We start from the raw sequence: 27,213 nt of genomic DNA, 5'->3' as shown, positions 1-27,213 counted from the left end.
CTTCTAGCATATACCCAAAATTCTAGAATAGTGCAGCAGTGCACTTGGGTCTAGATGTAAATTCCTATTGAACAGTTAAGTGGATGTTTGAGGGAAGGTGATGAATTAGTTATATTTTATGTATTTTGAAAGCCATGTGTCAGATGAACATTTACCTGGAAATATATGAATAATTTCTTCATTTATAAAAAATTAAAAATATTAATTTGCCTCACACCTAAAATACTCCAGCTTTATTATAGATTGATAGCAAAACACAATCATCTTGTAGATTATCCCAAAAGGGAAACACAACAACTTCTTAGTAGTGAGTGTGATCTGATTAACCATGGCATTTCACTACATTATGACAGGAGGGATAAAAGAATGTGTTTAGGGAGTTTAATTGTTAATGCTGCCATCTCTCTGCCCCTTTGCTTCATCATGGTCATTGCAATCATGACTGAAACCTTGCATTAACCTTTCTCTATTTAATTCAGTCTTTGAGTTAATAGCATTAGAATACAAGATCCACAAGATGTGTGCCATTTTACAAAGACATGCATCACCTTGAAAGCTAATGAAAAAGGTACAATACTTATTTGCTTGTTAACGGTATGGATTGTTTTAGGGTGTGATCCTGTGTAATTTTGAGCGCACAAGCGAGGCAGGATCATGCCCTAATAAGACATTCATGTGACCCTTCTCTTTCTTAAAAATGATGAGCGCATTAAATTGCAGGTGGTGAAAAGTGCTGCATTTGGAGATATGGAGTAACCTGCTGAAGAGTGGGAATTGAGGGCATTTATAAACATGCTCCAGGAGGTGGGTATGGGTGCCCTAATTAGAATGGCTCTGAGATCTGCTCTAATTAAAGCGCCCAGGGTGTCACATGTATCAGCATCCCTGTGCTGAAAAAATGGCAGCGGGGGAACTTTAAATAAAACTTGTTCAACAAAATGGCCCCCACTGCCATTTTTCAGTGCAGGGTCACTGATACATGCAATGCTGGAGCCTGCTGGAGCGCAGTAATTACCACGCTCCAGCAGACTCGATTAATCGAGTCTGCTCTGACGCACTGCAATTACAGCACATCAGAGCAGCCTCAATGTACGTGTATAGGTGCCCAGATTGTCTAAAAGACAGGGAACTCCATAAAATGTAGGCTGTTAGTATGAATATATTACTACACCACCTAACAGCAAGGAATGGTGTACAGTAGTTTTCAACCTGTGGTCTGCAGCCCCATGTGGGTCCACAGACTATGTCCAAGGGGTCGGCAAAAGAAGGCTATGATCAATCAAAAGTATGTGAATACCCACACTTACAATTCAAAGGGGTGCACACCTCCATTTGGAAATTGTAAGGGGTCCACAAATGAAAATAGGTTGAAAAAGACCATATCCTTTCAGTTTCTTCTTTTTGTGTAGAACATCAAATCAAACAAGGCTGTCTGCATCCATCATTAGAAGTAATAAGGCCTACCAAAAAAGAACTTTGACTCCCACAGAAAAAGGAATTGCCCAGATCCAGAATGCTCTTATTAGAGCATCAGGGTCCATAACAAAAGGGGCTGAATTAACATAGTTTACCACTAATCCTTGTCTATCTAAGCCAATCATTCAATTGGAGGCATTGAAACTGATAAGAGAAATCTGTGCCAATACACTCAGATCTCTCATTAGAGGTGATGTCAATGAATTCACAATAGAGTGCAATATAAATGCACTCTGAACCAGGCAATAGTCCACCAGCATGCAACTTCTGTTTCAGACCTGGAAAAGTAGCAGCCTGAATCACAAATAGGTGATCCCCTTTTTTGCCAAACATTGTGGTAAGACATCAAGCTTGTGTAAGCTTGTGTAATCACTTTGAAGTTTTAGCTGAATGGGTCACTTGCCCATCTTTGGAATATAGTACACAGGAAACAAGAGAACTATATTCAACTGTTTTGGGAGGGTTATAATCAGGGACCCTAGTTTTCCCTGATAAAAAAAATCACAAACTCTCTGATAAAAACTCCAAAATCTGTGCTTAAAATGAAAGGCCCCCTCCCACAGCCCTGCTGGTGCCCCTCAATCCCGCCCCCCCCCGCCCTGTAGCTCTGCTGGTGCCCCTCACTCCTCCCACAGTCCCCCAGTCCTGCTCCTGCCCCTCACTCCCCTCGAAACCCCTCCTAGCCCTGCTGGTGCCCCTTGCCCTCCACCCACAGCTCCTTCTCCCCAGCCCTGCCAGAGAGGGCTCCCAGCTGCCAGGGCTATGGGGCCAGGGACCTGGGTCTGCAACCCCCTGCCCTGGCAGAAGATGGCGACTGCTACAGAGGAGCAGAGCCTAGCTCCCCCCAAACTGCTACTTGCTCGCTGTGGGCTCGGGTAGAGGGGGCTGGCTCCACACTGCTGCATGCACTCCCAGAGTGCAGAAGGATGTGTGCACCCCAGATTTGTGCATGAAGCAGGGGCAGTGCAGTGCCTACTGCCGGGTCCCATCATGCTGCCCTTCTCTAGTGCCTCTGCAGCCCGGTGTTTGCAACCGGCGCTGCAAAGAACAGTGGAGCTAAGCAGGAAGCTACTTGCTGCTTTGAGCTCCGTGCTGCTCTGGCGAGGCATCCCCTTCTTGTGTGGCTACAGCAGGGGCAGCAATGCGGGGTTGCATGTGGGGGACACGGGCAGTGTGGAGCTCGCAGCTGCAGGCAGCTTCCTGTGTAGCTCTCTTTCCGTATGGGGGACTCAGTTGCGCCCCCTCCCCCCCCCCATCTTAATTGTGGGAGCTGCTCTCCAGGTTGCCTGGTGGCCATGTGCATGTTCCCCAGCCTGTAGGTATGCTGCTGGTTCTTTCTCCCTAGGTGCAGTACCTTGCACTTTTCAGTATTGAATCCCATCCTATTCTCATCCACCCATCCCTGTAACCTGCCCAGATCTAGTTGTAGCCTCAAAGAACTTCCCCAGAACCGAGGTAAGGCTAACGGGCTTATAGTTTCCCAGGTCCTCCTTCCTTCCCTTTTTGAAAATAGGGACCACATTGGCCCTTTTTGAGTCCTCTGGCACCTGGCCAGAGCACCATGAGTGCTCATAAAGCCATGCCAAGGGTCCTGCAATGACCTCTGCCAATTCCTTCAGGACCCTGGGGTGGAGATCATCTGGACCTGCTGATTTGATCACATCCAGCCCCACCAGAAGTTCCCTAACTAGGTCCTGTCTGACCCTAGGCCTGGATATGCCTTTCTTGAATCTGTCCAGAATCCTGATGTGGGGGATGTCCCGGTCCCTGCTTAGAAAAATGGAGGCAAAGAATTTGTTGAAGAGGTCAGCTTTATCATCTCATGAGGAAGTAGAAGGATTGTGGGTTAGGTTACATGGGGGGCAAGGAGAAAGGGATTTGGTGGTAGGGGTCTGCTACAGACCCCCACACCAAGGGGAAGAAATAGATTCAGGGCTCCTGAGGCAGCTCTCGGAGACCATAAAAGCTAAAGAGGTGAAAGTCATGGGGGACCTAAACTACCCAGACATCTGCTGGGAGACGCAGATGGCAAAGTCCCACCATTCACGCAGGTGTCTAACCTGTGTACAGGACCTCCACCTGACACAGGAGTTACATGGTCCCACTAGGGGGAATGCCTTCCTAGATCTGGTATTGGCAACGGGAGATGACATGGTAGGGGACCTACAGATCGGTAGCCATCTGGGGGACAGTGATCACCTAATAATAGAATTCTTCATAAGACGTCGAGTGGGTAAGGTAACTAGTAGGGTGAAAGTGCTAGACTTTAGGAAAGCTGATTTCAATGAACTCAGACGATTAGTCAAGGATGCACTGCAAAGTAGGAGTTTTGAAGTGATGGGAGCCCAAGAAGGGTGGCTGTGCCTTAAGGAAATGATCCTTCGGGCACAAAGCGAGACTATCCCGATGCGAGGAAAAAGAGGGAAAGGGGCCAGGAGGCTTCCTTGGCTGACCAGAGAAATCCAGGGCAGCCTAAGGGCCAAAAGGGGAGCACATAAAAAGTGGAAACAGGGAGAGATCACCAAAGACGAATATACCTCCTCTGCTCATGCTTGTAGGGAGGCAGTTAGATGGGCCAAAGCTACCATGGAGCTGAGGATGGCATCCCAAGTAAAGGACAACAAGAAATTGTTTTTTAGATATATAGGGAGTAAAAGGAAGGCCCAGGGAGGAATAGGTCCCCTGCTAAATGGGCAGAAACAATTGGTGACAGACAGGGGGGACAAGGCTGAACTCCTCAACGAGTTCTTTGCCTCAGTGTTCCTAAGTGAGGGGCATGACAAGTCTCTCACTGGGGTTGTAGAGAGGCAGCAGCAAGGAGCCAGACTACCATACATAGACCCTGAGATGGTGCAGAGTCACTTGGAAGAACTGCATGCCTTTAAGTCGGCAGGCCCGGATGAGCTCCATCCGAGGGTGCTGAAGGCAGTGGCCGACATCATTGCACAGCCACTGGTGGGAATATTTGAACGCTCGTGGCGCACGGGCCAAGTCCTGGAGGACTGGAAAAGGGCCAATGTGGTCCCCATTTTCAAGAAGTGGAGGAAGGAGGACCCGGGCAACTATAGGCCAGTCAGTCTCACCTCCATCCTTGGCAAAATCTTTGAAAAAATTATCAAGGCTCACATATGCGAGAGCCTGGCAGGACAAATTATGCTGAGGGGAAACCAGCACGGGTTCATAGCAGGTAGATCGTGCCTGACTAATCTAGTCTCTTTTTATGACCAGGTTATGAAACGCCTGGACACAGGAGGAGGGGTGGATGTCGTATACTTAGACTTCAGGAAGGCCTTCGATACGGTATCCCACCCCATACTGGTGAACAAGTTAAAAGGCTGTGACTTGGATGACTACACAGTCCGGTGTGTGGCGAATTGGCTAGAGGGTCGCACCCAGAGTCGTGTTGGATGGGTCGGTTTCGACCTGGAAGGGTGTGGGCAGTGGGGTCCCGCAGGGCTCGGTCCTTGGACCGATACTCTTTAATGTCTTCATCAGTGACTTGGACGAGGGAGTGAAATGTACTCTGTCCAAGTTTGTGGATGACACAAAGCTATGGGGAGAAGTGGACACGCGGGAGGGCAGGGAACAGCTGCAAGCAGACCTGGACAGGTTGGACAAGTGGGCAGAAAACAACAGAATGCAGTTCAACAAGGAGAAATGCAAAGTGCTGCACCTAGGGAGGAAAAATGTCCAGCACACCTACAGCCTAGGAAATGACCTGCTGGGTGGCACGGAAGTGGAAAGGGATCTTGGAGTCCTAGTGGACTCCAAGATGAACATGAGTCGGCAGTGTGACGAAGCCATCAAAAAAGCCAATGGCACTTTATCGTGCATCAGCAGATGCATGACGAATATGTCCAAGGAGGTGATACTTCCCCTCTATGGGGCACTGGTCAGACCGCAGTTGGAGTACTGCGTGCAATTCTGGGTGCCGCACTTCAAGAGGGATGCGGATAACCTGGAGAGGGTCCAGAGAAGGGCCACTCGTATGGTTAAGGGCTTGCAGACCAAGCCCTACGAGGAGAGACTAGAGAACCTGGACCTTTTCAGCCTCCGCAAGAGAAGGTTGAGAGGTGACCTTGTGGCTGCCTATAAGTTCATCACAGGGGACAGAAGGGAATTGGTGAGGTTTTATTCACCAAGGCACCCCCGGGGGTTACAAGAAATAATGGCCACAAGCTAGCAGAGAGCAGATTTAGATTGGACATTAGGAAGAACTGCTTCACAGTTAGTGTGGCCAAGGTCTGGAACGGGCTCCCAAGGCAGGTGGTGCTCTCCCCTACCCTGGGGGTCCTCAAGAGGAGGTTGGATATGCATCTAGCTGGGGTCATCTAGACCCAGCACTCTTTCCTGCCTATGCAGGGGGTCAGATTCGATGATCTATTGAGGTCCCTTCCGACCCTAACATCTATGAATCTGATGCAACCACCAGATTGCCAAGTGTGTCCTGCAGGGGCCCCACTTTACCTGGTGCTTTCTTTTTACTCCCTATGTATTTAAAAAAGGACTTCTTGTTATCTTTGATTCTGGTCGCTAGTCCTAGTTCTGTCTCCACCTTAGCCTTCCTGACAGCTCCCCTACAGTCTCGAGAAATGGAGGTATAATCCTTCTTTGTGATGGCCCGTCCCTTCCATTGGGTGTACGCCACCTTTTTAGCTTTCAGGCGTTCCATAATGCCTTTGGTTAGCCATGGGGGCTTTTGAGCACTCTTGCCCCCTTTGACTCATGTTGGGACTATCACCCTTTGGGCTCGGAGGATCGTCCCCTTAAGGAACGACCACTCGTCTTGGACTCCCAACTCCCCTATCCTCCGGGACCTCAGTGCCTCCCCAACTAATCTCCTTAACTCATTGAAGTCATCCCTCCTGAAATCAAAGGCTGCTGCCTTGCTGCAGGCTTTTGACACCCTGCTCTGGATGGTGAATTCCAGTAGGTGATGATCGCTATCGCCCAGGTGGTCGAGAACTCGTAGTCCCCTCACCAGGTCATCGCCTGTGGCCAGGACCAGGTCCAGCTAGCCATTTCCCCTGGTGGGACTGTGCACCTCCTGGGTTAGGTGGAGGTCCTGTATCTTGGCTAGGAACCTATGTGAGCAGTCAGACCTGGCTGACTGCATCTCCCAGCAGATGTCTGGGTAGTTTAGGTCACCCGTGATGACCATGTTCTTTGACCTAACTGCCTTTGCAAGCTGACCTGAGAATTCCTGGTCCATCTCTTCCCCCTGGTTGGGTGGTTGATAGTAGACACCCACAGTTAAGTCCCCACACTTCGTGGGGCCCTGTGGGCAGTGCCATACAGGCCCCGCTGCAGCCACCAAGCGCTGCCACTGAGCACTGCCAGCTACAGCCGGCAGCAGAAAGGGGAGGCTAACAGGGCTCAGTGCCCCCAAATGGAGGGCAGCAGCAGGCATAGCCCTAGGCCACATGTGGGTTGTTGCAGCGGCGGGGAGGGGCAGACACACTCAGCTACCCTGCACTTGCAGCCAGCACCACAGCTGGCCCAGCCACACACAGGCAGGTAAGTTTCTTTTAATCTTCTTTATCACCCTGGGCTTGTGTGGGGGTGGGGGATAGGTCAAAACCCCCATAGTGCAGGAGACAGTGGGGTAGAGGAAGGGCAAATCATTCACTCCTGCCCCTGGCCCCTCCCTGCTGCACTGTAGGGATTGCCCCATGACCCAGCCCAGCCCCGTTCACCATGACTGTGAACATGGGGACAGTCGGAGCCCAGTGGCTCATCCAGGGGTGTGGGTGGGTGGCTGATGCATGTGCTGTTGCATGTGCTGTGGGGAGCCAAGGTGGGGGGGGAAGGGGAGTTCCACTCCCCTCCCAGCTCTCCCACGACAAGCCTCTAGGCAAGCCCCTGGGCTCCAATTGTCCCACGACTGGTCCAGCCGAGGCCCGATTCTCCTTGCCTGGGGCCCCAACCGGGCAGAGTTGTGGGACAATCAGAGCCTGGTGGCCCCTCCAAAAGTGCAGCACCAGGCAGTCAAGTGGGAGGAGGGACATGGCCACCCGATCTTTGCATGGGCAAGCGGGCCACAGCTGCAAGCTGTGCTCTGCTCCGCACCTCACTGCCACTCCTTTGAAAGCAGCGTGGCATGCCGCCATGTGTCTTGATTCCTGGCCCTCCCAGCGGCAGAACACACATGACGGTGCCTGCCACTTTTGAAGCAATGGCAGCAGGGAGGTGCGGAGGCTTGGAGCCCTCCGGCTTGGCAGCGCAGCTGAGGCTTGCCCTGCTCTGGCCCCCAGCTCTCAGCACCCCCTGGGTGGTGCACAGCTGGGGCTGGGGCAGGGAGGCAGCCAGGGCCTGGAGCCGGCCAGGGCTAGGGCTGGAACTGGTGTGTCCATGGCTGGGAGGCAGCCAGGGCCAGCACAGCACGGCATTGGGTAATGCAGCTCCCCCCTATGGCCTTTTCTCCTCCTCCCACTTTCCATGGTGGGGGCACATATGTCTATGCATGTTTGCCCCCCCATTTTTTTTTCTTCCTCCACCTATGCCACTCACCACCCCTTCCCACACCAGGCCCTGTACAACCCACACACCCCTAGGGACAGCTCTGGTCATAGCACATATATATGGCTATCTAGCCTTCTCTTTTAAAGCAATACCATCACCTAGCTACTGTGGTGTAGATGTACAGAAAATGCTGAAACATCTAGCTCCAAATTGACCCAGGCAAATTGGCGGTGATGCTGATGCAGAGGGTGCATCAGCATCACTGCCAATGGGAGTTTGAAAATCTTTTACATACTGCAGTCACCCACAATAGATTAATGGGTCAAGATGATCAATAGATTAATGTGTCAAGATGATTCCATGTAAGAGTCATACTGAGTCTGCATTACACTTGGAAACTTTAAAACAGCAACCAGAAACTCCTTTTTCAGTCTCCAGCTGGCCAAGAGTTATGCCTGATGTACAAAAAGAAAAAGGCAGGACCCCATCATTCTGTACTTCTCTAACTTCAGGCATGAACAACTTCAGTAGCAGTAGCCTATCACCTAGCAACAAGAGGTGTGAACATTATCATATCAGTATTCTGTTCCCTGGTTTCCAGTTCCATGTTTAGATATTCCTGGTTTGAAACCTAATTACATAAAAGACCATCTCAGTTTTTACAGCACAGGTATAATGCACCTACTGGTATGCAAAGCAGTTTCTCAGAGTGGGACACAACACATTCTTGGTAAAGAGAACTGTAGAACTGTTTGGTAAGGGTAATCAGGATAGTCTTACACCTTTTCTTCAGCGCATAGTATAGGACTCAAAAACTGTAGCACACACACACATAACACCTTGTCACTTGTGAATGCACAGGCTTCCCATGGCAAGGCAAAGAATGTAGTCCCTACTTAAGACCAGGGCCAGTCCAAACATTAGGCGAACTGTGCAGTTGCCTAGGGTGCCAAAATTTGGGGGGACGCCAAAATTATATGCAGAACAAAATAACAAGAACATCATTCTAAATAACAGCCCTGGCTAGCTACGGCTCCACCTTGATTTAAGACCTTTGGTTCAGTAAGGGGAGAAAGACCTCTGAAAAGGTCTCAGAGGAAAGATCACTAGAATCATGACTCCTACCCTTTCAACTCTCAAGTGGACATATGACAAGAGCATACCGCTGGCAATGTTATCCTAATTTTCCTCTATATTGGAAGTGATAGGGGTGCCGAGGTACACGGTTAACCTAGGGTGCTAATTAATTACCCTTGGACCGGCCCTACTTAAGACTGTGCTGTAACTTAAACATTCTGTATTTGGTACCTACTTATTTTGCTGAGTGACACAAGATATAAGGTGAAATGGCAGAACTCCCATTGACTTCATCTCTAGAAGGAAGTAATCCTAAAGGTAATCACTGGAAAAGGCGGTTGCTATTGCACCATTCTGGAGCTGCCACCTGTAAAGGGTGAGATGATAATTTAGCCTCCTGAGCGATTGGTCTCCAAGCTGAGAAAGGGAAATCAAAAAGTGCTTAGCTTGAACCAATCTAAACAAATTAAAAAGGAAATAAGGAGGATGCTTAAAATACCAGTCAAAAGAGAAGAACAAACCACTTTACTCAGGCATTGAAAATCAATCAAAACGAATGAATCCACCTTCTAAAAGGCACAAAAGTTGCCAATATAATATGTGTAATTGACTGAAGGAAAGTTAGTGCTCTAATAACCAACCTGAATAGAACTTCTCTGATAAAGAGCCAAAGCACAAGTGTAAACAAAGAACTCTCATCCCAGTGGAATAGATGCAAATGACAGACAAGCGTGAGATCTGCCTACCCACTGAAGTATTGGTGAATCCTTGCTTCAGAAGAGCATAGTATGATCTGAAACTTCAGTGAGTTACAGGCTTTTGGCTGCCAGGGTCTCTTCCTTGTATTACATTTTGAATTATTCATTTACATTTTTTGTCCTGTTCAAGTTATTTCTGAAGGAGATTTTCAAAATGTTGCTCATTCGGTTGCGTGATTGGAGCCTGCACATGTTGAAATCAATTCAATGTCCTCAGGACTGAAAGCCAGGTCAGATCATTGATGGCTAATTCTGTGGGAATTGTATGCTGATTTGTTTTGATTAACTAGCTTTCGAAGTGCCAAAAGAGATATCTTTCAATGTGAATACCTGCTCCCTTCTAACAGAACTTCGATTACCAACCCATTTCATATGTCAGGGAAAGGTATGAAATGTGTAACTTCCAGTTGTTATCAGCCCTGTTATATTCATGTTGTAACTATTGTACTTCTGTTGTGACTAATGCGAGCAGTTTATGATTTCCTCCATATGTAGCCAGGAGTAGCATGTTCTGAATACCTGACTGTGGGGCTTCAAGTTAGCTCTTTAACACTGTTATTTGTATTTAATTTTATATAGCACTGAGCTATTACTTTGCCCTGAGCTGTAGAAGATACTGCTATCCTTTCAGTTGCTTCTTTTTAGCACCCTGTCCTTGACTTGATAATCCTGAAGCCCCAAGCTTGGAAATCTGCTTCTGGCAGAACAAGATCTCTTCATCTTTGAGGTCACGTTCCAGGCTTTTGTTCACTCACAAGTTCTGTTGGGATTTATCTTTAGTGTGTCTGCTTGAATATTCAAAAAGTCATCAGCTAGTCTAATTTGTTTTTTTTAAAGTCATGTAAAAGACTGATTTGCTTTGACAGGTGGATCAGAAACAGAATTGGAGCTATTTTATCTGGACCTAATTAAACAACCTTCATTACTGGCAGGTATGTGTTTGTGATGACTTGAAATTAGCTTGATTGGAATTAAAACTCAAAATATAAGGCATTGAATTGGCTGGTTTTAAAAAAATATGGTTTAAAAATACATTCTCTGCAGCACACTTTTAGATGTGGCAAGTGCATGTCTAAATGTTAAATCTCTCATCATGCCAAATTCCATTCGGTGTTTTACGTTAATGGCACTTATCACAGGTATTCATGAGGATATTACCAATGCTTATAACAATTTTCCCATGCTTGTTCAGGGCAAGAAAACTTTTATATGTACAAACATTAATAATGTTCTTATTTTTCTGTTGCATTGACAGAAATTTTGTCAGTGTTATGTAGCTTATTTTGAATTAAATTTGTTCCTATGAGTAAGGTTAGAATGGTCGGATGCATAATTATGCTCTTAAAGTAGGGGATTTAAATGGGGGCTAACATCAACTCGAGGGCAGCGTGGGGGAATAGTCATAAGATTGTTTTTCCTGTTTGGAAGTACTTAGGTTCTATAAAGGTAAAACAAATTCTCCCAACATAAGACTGAGAGAACATTTCTCTTCCTGCCAGCCACTGCTCCAGTCTGTGAAATAAAACCCTCACTTTCACTTAAATAGAGAGGCGTTTGTGCTTTGGGACCTTTTCTAACTCCCTGGTCTGTAGCCAAACCAAATATACTCATAGATCCTAAATTCCTCCTCTGACCCTAAGTACTCACCCAGTCCAAGTATATTGCCACATCAACAGTGTGTATGAGTGTAGCAAATACCAAAGATACTACCTCTGGCTGCTAGCACTATAATTCATCTTCTCTGAGGGGGAAGAGTTTTGTGCAGGGAATTTGGGGGGAGGTGTTACAATGCATTGTTGCAACAATACTTGCAGTGAGTGCAAGACACAGCGCAACAGGCTTATTACCCCAGGAGTGTAGTGTGTATGTGCCATAGCATTGCAGAGGAAAGTGCTGTACCAAGAGTGGAAGGCTAGCACCATCTAGTTAGGCCTGATGCATTGGTCTAAGGAAAATGGATATATTCTCTTTTAAATAACACACAATATTGGAGCAAGACTATCTGTGTCAAATGAAAATACAGTATTTATATTTCATTGCTTTATGTCCTCCAGGGAGTGTTAAATATCCAAGTGGTATCTCTGAGAGCTTTATTTTGCATTCAGATCTCTACTTTAGCTGACAGATATGAAAAATTTCATATAGCCAGGCAACTACCTATTGACAGCATATCTGAAGGAGCTCAAGTTATCCTGGCTATTGTCAACACTAATTTAGGAATAAAATATCCCCCCCACCCCTTCCAGTTCTAGGAGGTGACAGGCAAATAAGAACTGCACAGAGCTAATTATACTACCCCCTCCCCCCCCCCCCCCCCCCCCCCCCGTACCTTAAACCACGCTGCTTTTGGGGTTTCAGCACTTGTCAAAGATGCATGGACAGATACTGTATGCCCTTATGAAGGACAAGAGCATATTAACAAACTCTTTGCTAAGGAGCAGGGCTGCTGAAATCCTGCTAAATATAAAAGGGAGGGAAATCTTAAACTATTTGTACAGATCAATAAGGCAGCTCTATTGGGCACCATCAGGTCTATATTTTCATTCTATAGTATAATATAAAAAAATTAAAGCACCAAGCGCAGTTACAAACTATAACTATAATGTGTTTGTTTATTTTTAGTTTTTTAGAAATGATTGATTTGCAAAAAGTCCCAGGATGTAGGCACACAACAATGCTGGAAATTGCACTGTACATCAAAAGTGGACAAAACAAAAGCATGGCAACAGAAGATCTTTGCCCAATTCAAATACTAACATGTCAGCAAGAGCTTCCAGGAAAGCTGGATGTTATGCTGTCCATCAGCAAGCAACAAGCCCTTGATTTTTTCCTTTTCCAGGATATGTTTTAAGTGTTTCTACTCCTCTCTGTTTGTCTTACTAACCAAGCCAACCCACCTGGTTGGTCCTAGTAAGGTGGTACATCCTTTGTCTAGCTTCTTTTGAATGACATAAACTAAAAAACTAAAGAACTCTCTAATACAAGGGTAGGCAACTCCCAGCATGAGTGCCAGAGTGTGGCATGCAAAGGCATTTTGCTTGGTGTGCACACCTCAGGGCGAATGGCAGGGAAGGAGCCAGGGCTGTGCTGCCACAACAAGGATCGAGCCCTTTGCGGCTCCCCCACCATCCCCTGCTGCCATACCAACATCTTACAAGTTGTGGGTGTTTTTGGCACTCTGCCCAAAAACATTGCCAACCCCTGCTCTTATATCTGACAATACTATTGCCAGACTAGTCCATCAGTTTCAGATTATTTTCCTTTAGAGAAATCTGAAACTGAAAAGGGTTGCCATGAGTGTAGAGAAAATGTCTGGGATTAAATTATTACTTTAAAACATTTTTCTATACATAAATCAGATCCTATTAGAATAAAGCAATATCCTGATGACCAACCCAATGGGAAGACAAGGTAATCTTGGAGACAGCATGCCAAACTAACTCAGGGGAACTTGGTTTTATGCATAGTCCTGTTATTGGGTGACTTTGGGGTGTCATTTCACATCTGTGCCTCAGCTCCCATCAATAAAATGGGGATAGAGAGGTAGTTAACCGTGCTAGTCTGAAGTCAGACAGAAGGCAGGGTTAGTTATATTTGCCTCTTTTGTAATGTGCTTTGTGATCTGCCTATTTGAACTTAGTAGCAGTAATATTTTCACAAACAGAATCATAGATATAAAAATGGCAGTCTCAGAATGGCCATATTTTAGTATTGCATTGGAAATGTTCTGCATTTTCTGTACCTCCCACAGAGGATATGTAAAATATTTAAAATAACATTTTACTGGCTGATTTACAAGCCATGACCTAGAGCAGTCACAAACATTTATTTACAAAGCTGCTTTGCATTAATTATATTCCTGTACAAGTTGCTTAGTTTCTGTGAACTCTATTCAGTATTGACTTATGCACTAGTTACAGGGAATTCTCAGAATATTTATTTAGAAAAAAAATATGAAGCACGCTAAGCAAGTGTGAGAGAGAATGTGTGTGTGTGTGTAATTTCATTTCATCCCTCAGATAGTTATTTTCCCCTGTGCATTTAGCTTACTGATACCAGGCAATGATCAATGTGTAAGGCACTAAAATAGACAAAACCAGCTGAAAAAACAACCTCATGCCTCTTTAAGAAAGGGGGAAACGTTTCCAATGATTTAGTACTTCATAAATTAGCCCAGGGACAGTTTTAAATTGTGCTCTTATTATGTATACAGGATTCTACTCATCTAATAATTTTGCTACTCAATAAAAAGTCATTCTGAATATCAACCAAACGTCATAGGAATATGCTGTCCATGTTCTATAAAGAGAAGTTGTTTAGAATTCCACCCCCCCAAATGATCTCTCTGTTGTTTAGTCCTCAGTTTAATTACTTTCTGTCTGTTTTTATTTCAAGAAGCATGTGAATAGATAGTCTAGAAGTAAAGGTTTTAGGTGTGTCATTCATCCAGCATTACTTATTTCAATGTATTAAAATGTGACCTGTGGGGTGATAAAGGGACAAAAGGCAGTGAAAACATCCCAAATGCAAAACAACTTATGAAATAAGAACATTTATCTTGAGGACATAGGAAAGTGTAAGGCAGTGTTCCCCAAACTGTTGATATCTGGGGCACACTTTTTTCTAGATTAAAATTGGTGGTCTACTTCACTTATGGGCCCAATCGCAGACTGTGGAGCTGGCCCAGTTGGGGACTGATCCTGCATGTTACACTTGCCTGACCAGGACTCGATCCCTCCACCTGGAATGTGCCTGGCAAGGGCCCCATCCAGCTGCACAGAACCTACCAGGTAGGGGCTTCTTGCAGCCACATGGTGCCCACCGACCAAGGGGCTGATCCAGCCCATTTTTCACAGCACACTTCTGTTGCTGCCTGTCACAACCCAAAGTTGTGATTTTTTGTTTGTGTGTGCTTCGGCACTGCTAAATTATTTTCCCGCTAAATTGCAGCTTCTTTGCACGGTGGAGTTTTCTGCTGCAGAAGAGAACCCCGGTGCAACAGAGAATTTTCCGCCAATTTGAAGCTTTCTTTGCATGGTGCATTTCTTTTTGCATCTAAGAAATGCTCGGTGCAAGGAGTTCCCGCCATGTGTATGAGAATTCGAGCCACATTATTGGCCAGTTCTAAAATATGCACACGTGGCGGCTAGCGATTGGCTTGCTAGCCGTATAAGAAGCTTGTGTGGTTTCCGCCCAAGTTGGAGGACTCCACGAACACCAGGAGGAGGAGACTTCACGCTGTGTGAAGATCTCTAAGCACTGCGGATCCTCACAGACCCAACACATTTCTTAAAAGGCAACAGAGGCCTGAACAGCCTCTGGCCTCTCCCCGTCGCCGATAGATTCCTAGACGTATCCCTTCCTGCACGAGAAACTACTGAACCCACGGAGCTTCAACAACTCCGTGGGAAAGAACAAATTTGTCGTAGTCCTCTAACGAGGATTTAAGTGGAGCTGTGCCTGGAAACTGTCCAGCCTACACCACGACCATCTTTGGTGTAAGTAAACAATCTTTAAATCAACCACTACGCGTCCGTGACTAATTCTAGCTCGCCCCCGGTCTTCTCCGACCCCGTGTGCCCGGGCTGCTGGCCACAGCCCGCATGCGCAAAGACGGGCCCGGACCGCTCCTGGCCCGCACACTGTCATGGCACACCAGTTTGTTGTGGCACACTGTTTGGGAATCCTGATGTAGGGTCTTGTCCTTTAGAGATGATGCCAGTCAGGGTAAAAACATCCCACTTGAGTTGCTTCTGATTGATTCCAGTCAAAACCTGGGAGTGACATAGCCCTTTTCACATGTAGTTTGTCCCTGAAATAAATGGCAATAAACTCAATTGTTAATTGATTGTTCTGGGAAAAGTGTTACCTTGGATAATTCACAGGTACTTAAAGGGGAACAATTGGCTTGTACACCTGTAGAATCCTCAGGAAAAGGCTTTATCCTAGGAGAAACCCAACATCTATTTTTACCATATGAGAAAGTCTTGGAAGATTTCCTCTGTGTGTCCCCTAGTTTTACTAGGTGATACCATCATTTTAAACCAAAGTTCATAAATCTCTTTATGGTTGCCTGAAATAGTACTGTTTAAAGAGTTACAGTGATGTAGCTGTGATGGTCCAGGAATTATGTGAGAGGCAAAGATTTCTTTGGATTTTATCTTTTACTGGACAGACTGTATAGCTGGGATAGAGTTAGACGAGCTTTCAAATGCAAGATATTCATCTTCAGGTCCCTTTAGGAGAATCCTTGAAGAAGAATGTCTTCCACTGAAAAGCATGTCTAATTCTGTCTCAACTACACAGTTGATCCAATAAAATATCTTGTGCATCAACATCCTCTATTTTAAAGAGAGCCTTTTCTGATATCCTCTAAATATACATGAAATATTAGCTAAGGCTTCCACAGCATTTTTATCCAAACTACAGGAAATACTTAAGCTCCTAGAAAGGGGCACTGATCCAGTAGCTGGTAAATGGCATTTAGCCAGTACATCATCCTAAAGGTTTTTACTGTGGTTATAAGACTAGTTTTTCATCCCTCAAGGCCCATGGCACTAAAAATGTGTATTTACTTAGACGGTATCTTAATCAGACAAAAGCCAAAATATCTCCTTAGGCTGCATATTGGGGCCAAGATTTCATCTGGTAAGGATTCTAGGGTTACTAGTGAATACAGAAGTACATATATTAACCACTTCTCTCAGCTTGGACTTCCTGGGATTCATAGGAGATGCCAGAGCTTTCATCTTAAACTCTCACTGGTCAAAAAAGAAATTAGAAAAGAAAAAAGAAGGGTCATAGTTTCATTGTTGTTAGGGACAGAAGGGACTTCAATAGATGATTGAGTCCAACCCCCTGCCCTGGGCAGGAAAGAGCACTGGAGTCATATCACTTCCTGCCCAAGTTCGCAGATGACACCAAGTTATAGGGCCAAGTTAACATAGCTGAGGGCAGGGAGAGGATTGAGGCCGATCTGGACAGGTTGGAGCAATGGGCAGAAGGAAGGAGGATGCAATTCAACAAGGACAAATGCAAGGCACTGCACCTAGGGAGGAGGCACCCCAGCACACCTATAGGTCGGGGGAAGACCTCCTCAGCAGCTCAATGGCTGAAAGGGACCTTGGAGTCATAGTTGACGCCAAGATGAACATGTGCCGGCAGTGTAACGAAGCCATCAACAAGGCCAATTGCACCTTGTCGTGTATTAGCAGATGCATGACCAATGGATCGAGGGGGGTGATGCTCCCCCTCTGTGCAGCACTGGTCAGGCTGCAGTTGGAGTCCTGTGTCCAGTTTTGGGTGCCACACTTCAAGAGAGATGCGGAGGATCTGGAGAGGGTGCAGAGGAGTGGGACTCGCATGATTAGTGGCCTTCGTGCAAGACCCTATGAGGGGAGGTTGAGGGATCTGGATCTCTTCAGCCTTCACAAGAGATGTCCGAGGGGAGACCTTGTAGCAGCCTATACCTTTATCATGGGAGGAAAACAGAGAGTTGGATATGCGCTATTTACCAGGGCACCCCCAGGAGGAAGTAGGAATAATGGGTACAAACTAGTGGAGAGTAGATTCAGGTTAGATATTGGGAGAAATTTTTCACAGGAAGGGTGGCCAGAATCAGAACGGGCTGCCAAGAGAAGTGGTGCTATCACCTAACTTGGAGGTCTTCAAGAGGAGGCGAGATAGGCACCTGGCTGGGGTCGTCTGACCTCGGTCCTTTTCCTGCCAGGGGCAGGGGGTCGGACACGATCCTTCCGGGTCCCTTACGACTCTCCAATCTATGAATCTATGAATCTATGACTTCAGCCAGGTGCTCGTCCAGTCCCCTCTTAAAGATCCTCAAGGTAGGCGAGAGCACCAGCTTCCTTGGAAACTCATTCCAGATTCTGGCAACCCTTATTGTAAAGAAGTTCTTCCTGATGTCCAACCTAAATCTGCTCTCTGTCAGTTTGTGGCCATTGTTCCTGGTTATTCCAAGGGGTGCCCTGGTAAACAGAGCATCTCCTATTTCTTTTTGCCCCCTCTACCCCCTCAATGAATTTGTAAACACCCACAAGATCTCCTCTCAGCCTTCTCTTGTGGAGGCTGAAGAGATCCAGGTCCCTCAGTCTCTCCTCATAGGGTCTTACCTGTAGGCCCCTAACCATACAAGTGGCCCTCCTCTGGACCCTCTCAAGGTTATCCATATCCCTCTTGAAGTGCGGTGCTCAGAACTGGATGCAGTACTCCAACTGCAGCCTGACCAATGCCGCATAGAAGGGAAGTATCACCTCCATGGACTTGTTCATGATGCACCTGCTAATGCATGATAGGGTGGGGTTAGCTTTACTGATTACTTCATCACATTGATGGCTCGTATTCATCTTGGAGTCAACTATAACTCTGAGATCCATTTCTGCCGCTGTGCTGCCGAGAAGGTCATCCCCTAACCTGTAGGTGTGTTGGTGATTCCTTTTCTCTAGATGCAGCACTTTGCACTTGTCTTTGTTGAACTGCATCCTATTCTTTTCTGCCTACTTTTCCAACCTGTCCAGGTCTGCCTGGATTCAATCCCTTCCCACTAGTGTGTTTACTGTACCCCATAATTTTGTGTCATCTGTGAATTTGGACCAGTGCTCTCCATGGCCTCATCCAAGTTGCTGATGAAGTCAGTTTGTTTATGAGAATAGGATGAGATACTGTAAGCCTTCTTAAAATCCAAGTGGATGACATCTACCTCGACTCTTGCATCTAAGCATTTTGTGACCTGGTCATAAAAAGAAAAATGTTTAGTCAGGCAGGATATACCTGCTGTGAATCCATGCTGGTTGCCCTTCAGCATTATTTTTCCTTCTGGGCTCCCTCAGATGTGATCCTTGATAATTTTTTCAAAGGTTTTCCCAAGGGTACAGGTAAGACGATAATTACCTGGATCCTCCTTCCTCCCCTTCTTGAAAATAGGGACCACATTGGCCCTTTTCCAGTCCTCTGGGACCTGACATGAGCACCATGAGTGCTCAAACAGCCATGCCAGTGGCTCTGCTATGACAATGGCCAATTCCTTCAGCACCCATGGATGAAGATCATCCTGGCCTGCTGACTTAAACACATTCAGCCCCTCCAAGTGTCCCTTTACTAGGTTAGTGCTGACTGTTGGTGGGCTGGTGTTCCTCCTGTGCCTATCTATAATGCAGTTGGGAGATTTGTCTTGATCTGTGTTCAGGAATACAGAGGCAAAAAACTCATTGAAGAGTTCAGCCTTGTCCTTCCTATCCGTCACCAATTGCCCTAGCCTGTCCTGTAGGGGTCCTGTGTTACCCTGCACCTTCTTTTTGATCCCTGTATACCTGAAGAAGAACTTTTTGTTGTTTATAATTTTTGTCACCAGCCTGAGTTCCATTCTGCTTTGGCCTTCCTAACTGACTCCCTGCAAGTGAGAGCCAAGGAGGTATACTTGGGGGTCAGTAATGGATCTTTGCTTTATTCATTTCCTGGAGGAAGGCTTTTGGGGTATGTGGTAACAGTACTCCCTCCTTGCTTGGTATCTGTTTTCTATTACAGAAGCATCCAAAAATGATTAATGAGGAAAAGACAAAGGAAAGCAAGTGAAAAACAATCATTTTCTTGTCACAGGACACCTGGATGACTCTAATATGGTGGAGTTAGAACGTAGTGTTGTCAGAACCCCATTGCTTTTTTTTAGACCTTCTTGCTTCAAAGAACCTAGCTATAGATGCCTCAAGCTAGTTGGGCTGATTCACTACAGGATGGATTAAAGGGCCTCTGAGCATAAACACTGATGACTCACAGCCTGAAAAGAAATATCTAAATAGATTACAAATAACTTGGGACATCAGTGTGCAAATTGTCAGATGACAGTACTACAGTGCCCTAGTTCTCCAAACAAGACAGAACATGGGTGTTTTGCCTCCCAACTTTGGTATGTAGGTACTGGCAAAAAAAAGTGGGGCAGAAACATTTGAAATGTTTCATAGGACTCCCATGGATAACTCACAAATGAAGAGATGCACAGTTAATTGCATAGGCCTGGAGTTCCCCAACCTGTTCGCATGTCCATAGATTTTAAGGTCAGGCAGGTGGAGGGGGGAAAGGGAGAGACCATTGTGATCATCTAATTTGATCTTGTGCAGAACAGATCAGAGGCCTTTTTGGAATCAGTTTCTGCTTCAAGGCTACTGGCTGTGCTTCTCTTAGAGAAACATTCAGTTTTGATTTTAACATTTTCAGTTGCTCTGGCCTTCACTCTGCTGGATCCAGAGCAGGAAAGATGCAGAGTGCTGGGGAGGAGTGGGGGTCAAACAGATGCAACTGCGCAGTACTGGCCAGTTATGCCTCTAATGAGCAGAAAGGTTGGACAGTACATGAGCCAGAGCATTTCCTGGATATTTCAGGAGAGGAAGTCATAAGTGGCTTTATGTCCTCCTCTTTTTTTATTGTTTGTCTTTTCTCAGAAATACTTTATCTTGTGCTAAGAGACAATGACACTCAAGGAAACTTTGGTTAATACTACTGAAATACATCATACTCTGGTACAATTCTGGCTAGAATGACCCCAAAGAAACAAAGAAATCTCTTGTTTTGGGTGAATCCTCAGCTGCTAGTGCCAAGGCAAATTTAAAGTACCGAGCCTTTACCCTTTTCTGTAAATGTATCAGGTTCTAGCAGTCCAGTTATATAAGGATGATATTCCACTAGAATTCCTCTCATTACACTGGAATATCATCCTTGTATGACTGTAGCTTCAGTTGGTGGTCTGCAGACCCCTGGGCATCCTCAGACTGTGTCTAAGGCAGGGGTGGGCAAAATGCAGCCCGTGGGCCAGATGCGGCCTGCCAGGCCATTCCATCCGGCCCACGGGACCCCTAAAAAATTTATAAAATTAATATTTATCTGCCCCTGGCTGCCTGTCATGAGGCCCTCGATGGCTTGCCAAAACTCGGTAAGTGGCCCTTTGCCCAAAATAATTGCCTGCCCCTGGTCTGAGGGGTCCACAAATGATGACTGTGATCAATCAAAATAATGTGAATACCCACACTTACAATTCAAAGGTGTCCACGTGTCCATTTGAAATTTCCAAAGGGGTCCACACCTCCATTTGGATTTTTTTAGGGGTCTGCAAATTAAAAAAGGTTGAAAATCACTGTTATATAAAGAACCTATTGTGGAGAAATAACGTGGCTGTATTTCCTGGTTTTAGCAACGTATACACATATATACACAGCGTTGTTCTTTTATCTTTCCCTCCACGCTTTTTCAATTGTTCAGGAGAAGATATGGTTCTACATTGCCCCTGCCTAGAGTAAGATCAAGCCTATGTTTGCTATTCCTTGTACTAGATGTTGATTTCTCATTTCAGGAACATATATAAGCCAAGATACTCAAATTTGACTACTTAACATTAGGGTCCATTGTACCTATGTACAAACTTGAATAAGGTACCTGGTCTTAAAAATGCAAGCATCTAGCAGTTCACACTGAATTTAGCAGATGATCATCAACATGAAAATTAGCACATTTAATATGCATTTTAATAAAGATTATTAGCTTTCATTTCAGGAAATATCTAAAAAACATCATCCTCATTATACTATAATAAAATAAAATAATATAATAATAAGGCAACCCAATGTTTAACTGTAAATAATTCACCTCCATCACAATTTAAAAAATATGTCAAGGCCCTCACCTGACTCAGTAAGCATGGCTGGCTGCCACCTGGTGGTCTTCCTGAGAGAGAGAGAGAGAGCAATGTCAAGGGGATCCTCTCGAACTGCAAGAATATACTATACTTAAGTTTCCCTGATTGTATTCCAATGAAGTCATAGCAGCTGCCTGGGTGTCCCATCCCCATGCACAGTCCTCCCTGGAGCAAAGGTGGGTGCCTCCTGAAGTTTGGACTCTACAGACTGCTTCTCCCACATGGGTGGAGGGTCTTGGCACTGGCAAAAGCCTCTGACAAGAATCAGAAGGAAGCATCAGGCAGGCAAGTCGAGAGGGTCTGTCCTGGAAAAGGTAGGGAACACAAACCTCTTACCTGGGCTGCCTGTGGCTGGTGGGAAACAGAGAGGGAGTCCTCAGCTGCTGTGGTTGCAGAGACTGCAGAACATACTGAATGAGGAGTACAAGCCAAATCTACCACTGCTTCAAAGAACACAGTTTATAGCCTATAGCCAGCCCAGCTGGTGAAGCTAAATAGTTGCATAGGCCCCTTGCTCTGGTTCCCTGACATCAACCATACCTCCTCCACCTAGCTTGGGCTCTGCTGCCATGCACAGCACTCATCACCCATGCTGTACACCCACCTACTCTGTTTCCTGCCTGCCCTCCTAACTTCTCAGCTCAGAAAAAGGGTCCAGGTAGCCTGGTTCCACTAGGATCAGACCCTTGACTCCTGCAGATGGCTGAAGTTGAGAAACAATTGAAAGGGAAGGGACAGGAAACTGCACCTCACACCCCCTGGAACTATCCCTGATTTGATCCAAAGGACCTATGGAGTCAATGGAAAGACTCCCTTTTGAATCAAGTGCTGGAGGAGCAATAAGCTATTTTGGTGAGAAGTTTTTTTAGAGTTTAAGCTTGAAAATGTAGTTATTTCCCTAAAATAAACAAAAATACATTATTAAAATGAAAAATAATTATTTTTATTACATTCAGCACCTGTATCATACAGAATTCCCCTTCCCCTTAATATACCTATGTAAAAAGCCTGACATGATTAGCTAGGGAGTGAGCCCATCACAATTTCTCTTCAGTGACAAGAATTTGCTCGTCATCCAGGATCTCATGGCGCATAGATAGGGGGAGCTGTACTATAAATAAAGTGAACTACTGCTTTCAAAAAGTCCTAGATTGACAGTGCTGAAATTTTCTGGTTAGTGTCCATGCCCACTCTGTCTGTGAACTTTCTGAGATTCCCAGGAAGGGTAACAGTTGCAGTTATGATTTCTACATGGAATAGTCTGAGTTCACCAGATCATTTTCTGAAGGTCATCTGATGGCATTCACCTGTTAACGATCCAGCTTGGATTTGAATTACATACATGGCATATCTTTGTCAAATTACTAACTCTCTGGCACTATGTGGTATGTGAAGCTAACTCAGCAACTAATTTGAAAGATACCTGCATTCCAGAAGTTACACTTTACCTCACTGACTACTGGGCATCCCTTATATGCAGTGGCTCTATTACAATCTGGTAGGAACTTAGCCCACCCAGCAAATTTGGGATCTCAGTTCCCTTAGTACCACTGTCATTTATTTTAACAGCAATTAGATATGTATCATGATTAGAAATTCAAATTACTTTACCTTCCCTAGGTACTTGTTCATGTTGTATTATATTTCAGGTAGCTCAGAATTAGGAAATGGGTGCAGCCACTACTGGTGAACTTTTCTGGATCTAACAACCATCCTCCCTCTGTCACCTTAACAAGAGTGCCTCTGGTATATTAGCATAGCTCTCTTGGCATTGTATGGTCAAGGATTTAATTTCACTACAACAAAAGCTACCATCAAAACCTTGTCATTGCAATTTGTTGCATGCTTTATTTTATGTTCTACATCTCACTAAAGTTTCATCTTTCTATCCCACTGGTATTGATTACCCGTCTGGAACAGAGATAAATCTTAAGCTTAAAAAAAAGGGGAAAAATCATGACAGAGTAAGTTGGCCAAGAGTAGTAATGAGGTTATAGCTCTGGAAAGTAGAGTCAAGGGTACACAATTCTGATGTTTTCTGTCAGTGGCATACTATTTAGCAGAACAATCTGCTAATAATGATGTCAGTGATAGTTGGCATCCTAAGAAAAGCAGTAAAACTATAAAAGGAAAGTGGAAACACTCAAACACAAACGATATATTGTATACCTACACCTGCCTTAGGCATTGGTCACTACCAGATGTTTTAGAAGCTTGTGAAATAAATCTCATAGTGTTTTATGGAAAACCAGGCCCAGAGGAAAAGTCTTTTCCTAATTTCTGTTAGACCAAGCTTGCTTTATACTCCAACGCAAGCACATTTACATCTCTTCTATTTTTTGTCTAAAATAAGACAAGGATGTTTCTGTAATCTATACAAATATCTATTCCTTTCCCTGAGTTCACTAATTTCTTTGGTTTCAGCTGTAACCTGTGGCAGTAAGATTCACTGGGAACAAAGGGAACCACACATTTTTCTTATTTGAAAGGTAAGGGCACAGAAGTATTATAGACTGAAAGAACATGCAGTGGATAATAAACTAAGACCATGCAAGACAGACAACCCATAGCCATCTGATTTCTCAACCAATGGTCATCTAGGCATTAGTGATAGAGAGTTGAGACAAAAGAATAGTTGTTTAGTTAGAAAAGTTCAAACTGACCTCTTTCTTTGTGCAATAAGAGTGAGGGGCATCACTCCACAAAATGAACCTATGTGTCTGGATCACAAATGCAGCATTACTTAGGATAGAATACATCCCCCGTCATTTGCCTTGCTAAAGATGATTTTTTGGAATTCCACACGAGTGTCCAGACCACAACCAAGAAATATTTTGGTTTTCAGAGGTCTTCTCCTTTTGACTCCTCTCCCCTCCCCTCCCCTCCCCCCCCCATATAAGTTGTTGAGGTGGCACCAAAGAAGTTATCCTGTAATTGCAAAAGTGTAATGCTGAACAGTGAACAGCTGCACCTCAACCACCAAGTTTGAGTAATTAATTTGGGCCCAGATACCTGATTTCTGTAGGTAATTGATGGTTGGGTAATCTGCCTATTAATTTCTTAAAGTCTGGCATGTCTCTAGTTAATAATCAATAGTCCTGTTTTCTAATGAAGAAATGGCCTTGACATCATGGCCTTTGTGCAGTGTTAAAATACTATTGATCATTATCATTATCATATGTCCTTGATATGCTGTATAAGGGCATTAATATGAGTTTTACAGTAAATAAATATTTAAGACCATGGAGAACAAGAATATATTCTGGAGAGGGCATTCTCTTTTCTCTCATTGATGTTGGACAGAACTGAAGAAAAGAGCTCCTTCCCTCCTGTCTTGAACATTGCTCACTTGGTGATCCCAAGATGGTCTGTCGTAACCCTTTTCCTTTTTGTTGGGGAGATATATATGCAAATCTGAATGTAATGAGTCAGATGCTATTATTTGGGTTTACTCTTTTCTATTAAGTCATCCTCTCATGTGACGTTCAGCTTCACAAGCTCTTCACTGCATCTGCTGCAGTAGCCTCTTGAGCCATGTTCTAAGAGAAAATCAAAGTATTAATTGAGCCATCCTGGGCACTATAAATAGAACTTGTGATCATTTTTCATCAGAGACTTATTGCAGACCAGAGCCTGGTCTATATTTGGATCTTTTGACTAAGGTGCAGTATCTAATTTCAAAAATAATGATACAGTAGATCTTATTTTACTATTCTTCCACGATAAGACTTTTTCTTCTTCCAAAATTTATACTCTGCTATTTAATAAGGAAAATCTTTTGTACGCTAGGTGTAAAATTACACCATCTTCAAGTCATTATTTAAAACAGACAAAATCAGATACCCTCTGCTGAGATGAAAAAATCCGAAATAAGCTAGGTTTAAAGTGCCTATTGCTTACTGATGGCACCCACAGTATAGCTAAACATAAACTTGGCATAACAGTGCCAATTGTGTTTGATGCCTCCGTGTTTGGAAACAGAGCTTTGAAGGGCAACAATGCTTTTGCCAGAACACTAAAAAATAAGTGGTGTCTGAATGTTGTTGAGATGGAGTTTAGGAATGTTCATGCCCTTATGCTGGACATGAAAACATTTTCCAAGTCTACTTTTGCTCTATACCAACTAGCACACTATTGCTCCCAGTAGCATAGAGATTAATACTATATACATTTCTTTACAGAACTGATAGATGTGTTCTTAATTATATCCAGCTGCAATATATCAGCATAGGCTTTTTACCCCAAGGGTAAGTGTAGATTTATTCAAGATGTAGAGTATGCATAATGCAGAGTAGTACACTTGTTACAATATGACTCATAGACAGTCATGAAGAACTGTGGATTAGACACGCGTGGGGTGTCCATGACTGCATCAAGCCAGTAAATTCCTAACAAATACAATAAGCACATTTAGTATGATTTGTTTATGAACCAATATCTAAAATTGTAAATTTTCTGTATGGTAATTTATGTACATATATATAATATACTTATGTTAAAAATAAAGCAATTTTTTGATAAAATAGGCATAAGAACATCTTGAATGTGGGAAAAGCTATCAAAATTGCTGTGTGTAATTCACTCTTTACATGTGTACCATTCCTATTAGCATTCATAAGGAATAAATCCATGAGATGGACAGATTTTTTAAAGAGATGTTGTTATTCTTATTAGATTATTTTAAGACTTACAGATATCCCATTTATAGTTTAAGTAGTGTTTTAAGTAGGATATAAAATTCCCTTTCTCAGGGAAAGCTTAAAATTCAGAAGAAGATGTTCTTAGCATCTGCTTTCAAGCAATATTTTGACTTGCACAAAAAATTTAGAAAAATAAAACGATGACAATCTTACACTTTGTTTTGATTTTTCTCATAACTATTTAAAAGCAATGGGGGGGTAGTATTATATATATAAATGTTTGGCACAGCATGGCCTTGATATCTAATCATGTCTGTTCAAAGAATGTCTGTTGAACAAAGGAACTGGTCTTAGGGCACAAGTGGTATCCTGAAGCAACTGAAGGATACAAACCTTGTCACTTCTTGTCTTGGTATCATTAAGAAGAAAATCATGTGGTTTAGCTTTAGGGGGAGATGAGCCAGTCATGTGACTATAGATAGAAGGCCATTTTAAAACATCTTTTCCCCAATATGAAAAAAGAGGGAGGGGAGTTTTCAGCTTCATAAAATGTTCGCTCACTGGCCTGCCAAGAAGTAAATATTTTTACAAATATATTATTTACTACACAGGAAGCTTTTCCCTGAGAACACAGATAAATGTGCTTGCTACAGGAGCTTTATGACCACTACAGGCCCAACTGTCATTCCTTCGGTACTTCCTGTCAGTCTGACTAAACTCTGTCATCCTTCAACCCAGTTTAAATTAACAGGTAATTTGTAAATGTCACTTCAGGTTAGGCCGCTCATTTTGTTTCTACTCTACCAATGCAAAGTCTAGGACTAATTTTTCTTGTCTTCTTTTAATAGGATTTTCATTTATAAATAGAATTATGTTCTGAAAATAAATTACAGTAAGTGATGCACAGAACTGGTAGCAGCAGCACTTTCATAGAATTTCAAGCACCTACATCAGAAGAGATTAATAAAAACACTTCAAAGGCTAAATTCTATTTAAGCAGAAGACAGCTTTTGGTTAATATTTAATCTGAGTAACTGAGATCTTGGTTGAAAATATAATTTTTTAATATCTAAATTAATTTGCAAAACAAAACCATTAATTT

The 27,213-nt window shown here is 44.1% G+C and overlaps 1 long non-coding RNA gene across 1 annotated transcript in view; it reads left to right on the top strand.

The window, feature by feature from the left end:
* The window catches only part of LOC106739145 (uncharacterized), a 141,465-nt gene that overhangs the window by 110,974 nt on the left and 3,278 nt on the right, over window positions 1-27,213 (top strand). The window contains exon 4 of the long non-coding RNA XR_002087561.2: window positions 10,640-10,705. This is a non-coding gene — a long non-coding RNA (uncharacterized LOC106739145). The remainder of the gene's footprint in view (window positions 1-10,639; window positions 10,706-27,213) is intronic.

Source organism: Alligator mississippiensis, chromosome 5 (assembly GCF_030867095.1).
Source record: "Alligator mississippiensis isolate rAllMis1 chromosome 5, rAllMis1, whole genome shotgun sequence".
In the NCBI taxonomy this organism is placed as follows: Eukaryota; Metazoa; Chordata; order Crocodylia; family Alligatoridae; genus Alligator; species Alligator mississippiensis.
This window is presented reverse-complemented; position numbering and strand designations above follow the sequence as displayed.